The sequence below is a fragment of the Myotis davidii genome, unplaced genomic scaffold (genome assembly GCF_000327345.1).
Source record: "Myotis davidii unplaced genomic scaffold, ASM32734v1 scaffold812, whole genome shotgun sequence".
NCBI lineage: Eukaryota > Metazoa > Chordata > Mammalia > Chiroptera > Vespertilionidae > Myotis > Myotis davidii.
In genome coordinates, this window is record NW_006284238.1 from 1,767,843 (window position 1) to 1,776,433 (window position 8,591).

Consider the following 8,591-nt stretch of genomic DNA (forward strand, 5'->3'; position numbering starts at 1 on the left):
TTAATTAGATCTAAAATATAATTTTAAAAAAGTTAATAAAGGTGACTGAAAAATCCAATCTGACACAGGCTTTTTAATATCTCACTCTCTGAGCTCTTGCTTGTATGACACCCAAACCCATCTGAAAGTTTTATCTCACACAGCTGCTATTATGAAAACTCAAAAAAGGGGGGGAGGGGCATGAATTCAATGCTTTTCCTTTGTGCTGTCAAAACAATCTATAAATGTACACATATCACTGTATCTAAAAACTTGGCTACAACCCGTTAATCTGATGACAAATTAGTGTTAATAACCTTGTGTTAAAAATAAAAACCATTCAATGTATTTCTCCCTTTTTCAAAAGCGAAGGGGAAAAACAATAGTTCTAGTTAGAACTATTGAGCTTCTTCTTCTTTAACTAAACACAGACATGACCACAAACCTTAGGTATAGCAACTCCATTTTGAACAAAGCCATTGCTTAAGATATATGCAAATAACTTCATTTTAATCAATGAAGATATCCTATTTCTAAACTTAATGAATCATCTAAGTACACAGCTCACTTCTCTTTTAGGAACCACTTAAGTTCACACATAGTCTCAGAAGATTCTTGCATTTCTTTATCTACCTGAATCATAAAACTAAAAACTCAAAGTGGCAGTCACCTGAAAGTTACTGCTTCAGTATGTTTATTACACCACGGCAAGTATAACCTAAATCTGCAAAATACACACAAAACAGTCGTGTCTCAATTTACTATCCTTCACATTCATAGTTCTTACAAAATGCAACCCGATGTTTTAATTAAATCCATTTACCAAGGATTTAAAAATGAAAAGACTGGCTCCTGTCCAATAATTAACTAGAAAAAGGAGTTGGTAAAAATTGTTGCAAAAACAAAAGGATACTTGAATTAAGAGTGCTCACCATCCTTTCCCTTTTTTCTGTTTGTTTTTGTAAAAATATAGCTGATTTACAGTACAAACAGTTTCATCTGCCTTTTTATAATCATTTCATAGAGGTATACTGGCTAAGGAAGTCTACTCCCTGATGCTTTCACAGGCTTGAAAGTGCTTAGGAGATTAGTCATATGTAGTTGTACACACAGAGTGAAGAACAACAACAGAAAAGGAAGCAGGCAGAGTAATCTGAATTTAACTAGTTCCATTCTCTATTTGTTAATACAAGCATCACATAATATTTGTTTTGGGAAAGCAAATGATATATAAGCTGTGAAAAGGCAGAAGCACATTTAGACTTTACACTTCCTAGACTCTACAGGAACAAAGCTCTCTCACTGAGGGCACTAGCATCATACAATTTTAGAGCAGGAAGGAATTTCCCCGCGAGCCATTAATAACTCCACTGGAGTGTAGGCTCCTGAAAGCCACCCACAAGAAACCCCACCAGTGGGAGCAGAGAAACTGTTAGTCATCTTCTATGCTGATTGTAAAATGAACATTTTGGGTTCATTTAACCATATGGATTTAAATTGGAAAGCGTTTTGGTTTTGTTTTTAATCTGTTTCTGAGGTATAATTCTGGCATTGCCACATAACATACATCTGGGGAAGGCTGCAAATAAATTCCTTTGTACTTTTATGACAGTATCCTCCATAACATACAACAAAAATCCCTGGCCTATTTACGTTTGTTAGTGGTGTATTTTTAATGATGCATAAACCTGAATGTAAAACTCTATTTTATTTGTCTGAGATTTGAGGGTAAGTGGCTAGAAATGAACTAGGCCTTCAGACAAATAACTTTCACTCATGCAAATATTAAGCCAATTTAGATACTGTAGAACCATATGGAAAGTTCAGGGCAAATACAACAAGAGTCCTTGGATGAGCAGCCAGAGCAATCTCTCTTGACGGACTCATCTAGAACCTTGCTGCTCACACTGTGGCTAAGGGCCCCGCTGCATCTGGGTCAACTGAGAGCCTGTTAGCAACGCACAATGTCAGGGCCCAACCCCAGCCCTCCTGAATTAAAATCTGTACTTCAATAAGACACACACCCGAAAGCATTTGTGACCAGATTACTTGTGAGAAGAAGCAGTGATCTAGAAATTGCTGGCCGAATGCTTCATAATGGCAGGAATGTTGTCCATACTGTTCGCTGTGACATCTCCAGTCCCGAGGACAATACCTGGCCCACATGGACACTAGACAATTATTTGTTGAATAAATCCATATGTAAAGATTTCTTATATAGTATTTTCTACGTTGCACTGTAATCGTGTGTACAAAATTCTTATTTTTGCACAGAATGGCAAGTTCCTTAAGGGTACAGATGCTCTCTTATTCATCTCTGAATCTGCTGCATGCCTCCCAGCATCTGCACACATCACTCAAATATTTTATCAATTATGATTTGTAGATACTCAATAGAGGGATATATTATTACTGTTAGGTATTAGATGTGCTAGCTTTGGCTTTAATGTGAAAACTTTGGAAAAGTAAGTTAAAACCAGTATATAATTCCTGAAATCACCCACTTGGTTTTGGCTTTAAATATAGTGAAGAGGATTCACCCAAGGACTCAAAATAATAACAGAAAATATTATGTTGTAAATGCTATGGAAATATTATATAGGGCCAAGTCCTGACTCTACATGGTACCACAGACCAGGGATGGCATGGGTGATTGAAATCCAAAATTGATTTCAAAACCTCATGTTATTCAATGGCCTCAAAGTCTTTTCTCATCAAATTTCATACTGAACCTGCTATACGTTTCAGAAATGGCATTTTTTAGTTTTATTTTCTTTCTCAAATCCATCTACCAGCCCTAACCAGTTTGGCTCAGTGGATAGAGCATTGGCCTGGGGACTGAAGGGTCCCAGGTTCAATTCCAGTCAAGGGCATGTACCTTGGTTGCCAGCACATCCCCAGTAGGGGGTGTGCAAGAGGCAGCTGATCAATGTTTCTCTCCCGTTGACGTTTCTAACTCTCTATCCCTCTTCCTTCCTCTCTGTAAAAAAAATTCAATAAAATATATTTTTTAAAAATCCATCTACCAGTAGACAAACCCAAAGACAGTGAAGTAGCCAAAGCCATCCAAAGAACAAGATAGTGATAGAGAGCTACACAATAAATGAACTAAGTGATTAGTCCACAAATAGCCAGATATACACAAAAATCTAGAGCTAAGTGAAGAAATAATTTATAAGAGATCATTATGGGGGGTTGGGGATGAGAGGGGCCTAATACATGGTGACAGAAGATGATTTGATCTTGGGTGGTGGGCACACAGTACAATATACAGATCTTGTATCATAGAAATCTACACCTGAAACCTATGTGATCCTATTAACCAATGTGACCCCAATAAATTTTTAAAGAGATAATTGTAAGAAATAATCAGAAACATTAATAGCATAGAAGTGTTGATAACAAGACCATTCCAAAATAATACTCAAAATAATGAGATATTCAGAGTCATAAATGTTGCTGATTCTCTTGGTCCATATTAACAGGATACTAAAGCAAGGACCCCCTCGCTCACCAAAAAGAACTGCTTTTTTTTCTTTTTAATTAACTAAGGTAGGTTGTCCTTTATTCATTTTTCCCATATATGTATTCATACAAAGTACCCTCTGTACACATAGATGCACCCCACACACACATATACACATACACACTGTCATGCTGTTGTTTTCCCAAGAGTACAGTTGACAATGGTGATAGCAGTGTGTGTAATTAGTTCTCATTGTTTCCCTGACAGCTACAGTTCCATACAAGACCCTTTTCTTTTTAGTTGTAAATGCTATAGGGAAAAATATACTAATAACAGGCATTTAATTATGGGTCCAGCAAACACAATGGGAATATCTCCAAAAGAGACTTGAACCTCCAGGACAGCTAAAACATATATTTGCAGAGCGGGAAAAGTTTTGTTCTTCAATTACAGTAATGCTCAAAATATTAATGACAGGCATATGATAGAAACATTTTTTTAAATATCTCCCCGAGACTCTATCAACAATAAAAACATGTCTACAGGATTACATCAATACTAGAACCAAGGATACTACTGTATCTGTATTAAAATGTTAATAAGAAAAAAAGCATTGCTTATTAATAAGGGAAGTAGTCCTTAGAACAGCTTTATGCTTTGATACTATCAATGAAGAGTACAAAGTTTCCGTTTTTTACTTTGCTTTGCACAGACTTAAAAAAAAAATAGTACGTGTGATATCAAATATCTGGGTGCTACATTCCTTGAGGCTTACTTTAATTTGTTTTATACAGTATTTAAAATAAAGCATTCCCGAATGCTGTCATGGCGGACACCAGATCTGTCACCAAGGTCCTTTCTCGCCTGATTAATTAGTAACTGGGAGACACATTTTGGCAGCTTTCATTTCCCTATTATTTTCTCTAGTTTGACACAAAACCCTGTCCGAAGCACCACTATTTGAACTGTTCCCCTCTTAGTACTGGGTCACTACATTTTAATAAACGGAACCCCTGCCAGAAAACTACCAAAATAGGCATAAAAGTATACTGAAGCTGTAACAGTAAACAAATATATGAAGAAAACACCAAATGCCACCGCATCTAAAACATTAATGGTCTGTCTGAACCCAGGGGTTACTAGCGAGATTGCGGAGCAGAGACTAAAAGAAAAGGCCTTTTATCCGTCTTTAATAAAATACATATATTTATTTATATATATATATATATTAGCTTAATAAAGCTGAACACGTTGGTGCAGCAGAACCATCCATCTGAGCCCTCTCCATCATCCCAACCCAATGAATAAATTTATCGGGAGTCAAAGACTGATCGTGACTACAGGGATACCGCACCCGCCCAGAAGTCACGAAGGCGCTGGCTCAGCCAAACAAACAGTTTTTATAAAAGGTAAGGTGAGGAACTTAAACACTGAAGCTAAAAGGCTGACACTGTGGAGAACTACAAGTCACTACAGAAGCAGTGGCAGGTTCTCCAAGTGTCAGTCACTTCAAAAAAGCATCCTGCTCCCATGGTGGCTCAGGACACTTGTGTGCCAGGGCAGTGGCCGTGCTGTGTGGGTCAGAGGTCACAGCTTCCACATTCCGACATCTGTCTGTATTTTTTCTTGCCCTGAAACAATAGAAGGGGAACTGGGCTCATTTGCTCCCACTTTGTGTAACCTAATTGTTAAACACAAAGGATCATCTCCCCATATTTAGAAATATTCTTCCTTTGTTCCCCATTCCCATTTGTCTCCATAAAATTAAATACTATAAAAGCTTAACCGAAAGGTTAAGTCCTCTACACGTTGTTCAGTAAATGTGACAAAGTCACATATCCAACTGGAGACTATGGAACATGAAATATCAAGTGGCATGCCCACCACCATCAAAATCTAGATAACAATTTGCACTATAATTATCCAACCAAAATAAGCCAGACCTGATTTTATTCCAACCACATTTTAATGAGAAACTAGTTTCATTTGCCTTTATAATGTGTGTTATCACAGAAAAGAGGCAAGAGCTAATTGTTAATTATAGTTTCTACATATACAAATAAGTAACTAATAAAATTTAGAAAGGACACTCTGACAGCTCAGAAGCAGAAAGAAAAAAAAAAAAAAACCACACAAAAGTTTTTGTTAGTTCATTTAAAAACAAGAATGAGCACTCAGTTATTTTCCTCTTTTCCAGGCAAAGAAAATGGATGATGGCTATCAGAGGAAAGCCCTTCAGTACAAAAACTGTCAACTCATACCTTGGACTTTAATAAGGAGCCAATGAGATGTCTATTCATTCTTAAAATGTGGATTTCATTTATCGTTTTCAAACTGTTTCTACAACCACCAAAAATCCTGCTTCCCATGAACAGAAGCAATCTGTGACATAGTGGCATTCAAGCTGTGCCTAGTTTAATCAGGAGGACTGAGTCAGGTTACTGTGAAATTAATCTGAAGGAAGTTCTGTTTTTACTGCAGGACATGGGAATAACGTTTCCAGACATCATCAAACAGATGCAGTAGCAATAAGTGTAGTATAAATTTTGGGTAAAGTTTACTAGGCCACATGTCCTTCCAAATGTACCCAAAAGTATAAAACATGGTGGAAAATATAGCAGGCTCAGTGGATATACTCTTATAAATTTTAATACCAAATATGAATGTACTTCCAAAATAATTTTTTGTAAGAACCCACAAGAACGGTTTAGTGAGAGCCTATAATTCAGAGTCAAAAAGGTTCTGGCTTCATGTTTCTGGAAGCACCCCAAATGCTTCATTTTTAGAGGTACTACATTTCTACCACTATCTCTTACTGAAGAAAGATTCCTGATACCACTGAGCAATTTGAGAGAAAAAAATCAATCAACAAATAAAAAGGACTATTCGTACAGAAAGAGGAATAGGATTTGGGGGGGAGGGGAGGTGGTAATAAGGGCAGTTAATATATTACTTTGAAATTAATTAATAAGTTGTAAACTGCAAAAGAAAATTGCACATGTAAACATGGTACAGCCCAAAATTTAATATTAAAGTGTAATACACCTGAGTTTAAAATATATTATTACTCGGCTAAAACATCCTCTTTTATCAACAATACAAGCAGATAGCATTTGAATGAGCTTACATTACTTAAAGTAGAGCTTTAAATGTAGAGCTTGGCAAAATAATTATAAAGTGGTTTAGTCCTTTTCTAGCGTCCATATTCATTTCCGGACCATTTTCATGAAAGAAAGAAAATCGGTCCTAAAACAAGATGGCTGCTTGGGGGGGGGGGGGGGGGGGGGGGGAAAACCAACACTTATTAATAATATTACCTATTTTCCAATTTCCTTATACAGACCACAAAACCTAGCTTTTCTAAATCGGGAAACAAGGACTTAGTCATATTTCTAATCTCCACAAAGAAACCTATGGATTACACTGTGCAGTTATTTAAAATTGTTAATAGCAAAGCAATTTTGTGAAAGGTCTAATCTTTGTGTACTAAAAACGTGATTGTACAAAAGGTATACAGAGATATCACATGACCAAGATTCCTACTTACATTTTACATCAGAATCACGATCATCAGTCGTGGAAATCAGGTCGCTTGGTCAGTAGTAACAGGAATAATATCGACATATCTCTTAAAGAATCCCATCAAAAATGTCCAATGATAGCCTGTTACAAACACATCAACTGCACGTATTTGGCTTTTTTAAACACCCAGGAACTTAACTGTTAGACACTCTCTCCTTGAACTGCACTTTGCTGACCTTCCCTGAAGCAAATGGAAGATTAATTCTATGACATATACATAAAATTTAAAAACAGTTCCCACATTTTGAAATAATGTTTAAACAGGTTTTTTTTAAATCACTCAAAACTATTTTTATTTCTCACTTGAGTGGAAAATAAGACCTGACAGTAACATTTTCTTCAAGCTGTCAGCTGTCAATTGTATGAAGGATGTTTCTAAAGATGACAAAGGTTTATTTTTCCTTATTGAAAATGATAGAATCCTACCTGAATGAAAGCTGAGCTAACCATCACTGTGGTAAGACAACTGTCTCTCTCAGCAACCAGATAACTTTAACTAGAAGTTTTCACTATTTTTAAAATAATGTTTTTGCTGAAACCTTTGGCTCACTGTTTGAAAACAATATTCAGAAGCCTCAAAAATCAAAAGTTTACATCCACACACATTTCAGAAAACAGTGCAGCGATATCAGTAATTTACAATAAATCCTTTAAAGTACATTAAGGAGTATAAATGATCAAGAATGCTGAGATATAAGGAACTTTTTTCATTTATAGTGAAAATTATGCATAATAGTAATGGCACAGAAACACTTGCGTTATATTATTAGTTCTTAATTTTAAACTAAGCACTTCTGTGTCATTGTGCTGCCTTGGTTATGACTGATGTAATTTTGAAAACGTAAATGCCGACAAATTTAAGGGGAAACAGATCAGGAAGTTAGTAATACCCTATTCAGAAACACTGGAAGTTTAAATTAATCACAAGAAACTTTTCTAACCAAACAATCTCAGGGTATAGTTTGAGAAGTAGACAAAAATACAAACTTAGTAATATTAATCGGGCCTTTAAAAGTGACATTAACTTACTGATGTTTAGCTCCCTAAGACCACCATCGTAAGACACAATACTAAAGTGGATTTTAGTATCTCATTCCTTATACCGCTCTTTGGGATTTTTATACCTAACTATGAAGGTGTGATCTGTCACAAATGGTCAAAAGGCAGTTTTTTGTCAGTTTGGAAGACTGATGCTGACTGGGTATCCAGAGTAAGAGGCCAGTAAGAAGGCCTTACTGTACTTTTCAACAAGGACATTCCAATCAGAGCTGTTTTCATAGTTTGTATACTGTTTCTGAAAAGTTGATACTATATACTCAGTCAACATAGATTTGTTCATTACTAAAAATACAGCTTTTTAAATCATCATTGCTATTCTGTAAGTTATTCAAAACAAGCACAAAAATGAAGAAGGTTGAGTGGCTTCTTTTTAAAAAGCTATTAAGCCAAATATGTATATTGTGGGGAGGAGGTGGGAATACTAAGCAAGAGACCAAATGCTGCCCATATATAAAATTATGGTCTTACCATTTTCTTGTTTTGTTCATTTTATATTTTAATGCAC

The 8,591-nt window shown here is 35.9% G+C and overlaps 1 protein-coding gene and 1 long non-coding RNA gene across 3 annotated transcripts in view; both read right to left on the reverse strand.

Moving 5' to 3' along the window:
• Nucleotides 1–8,591, reverse strand: part of EFNA5 (ephrin-A5) — a 277,501-nt gene that overhangs the window by 262,880 nt on the left and 6,030 nt on the right. The gene's annotated exons all lie outside the window — the stretch shown is intronic.
• Nucleotides 4,089–8,591, reverse strand: part of LOC107184217 — an 8,470-nt gene continuing 3,967 nt past the window's right edge. Inside the window, exon 2 of the long non-coding RNA XR_001515041.1 lies at nt 4,089–5,076. This is a non-coding gene — a long non-coding RNA (uncharacterized LOC107184217). The remainder of the gene's footprint in view (nt 5,077–8,591) is intronic.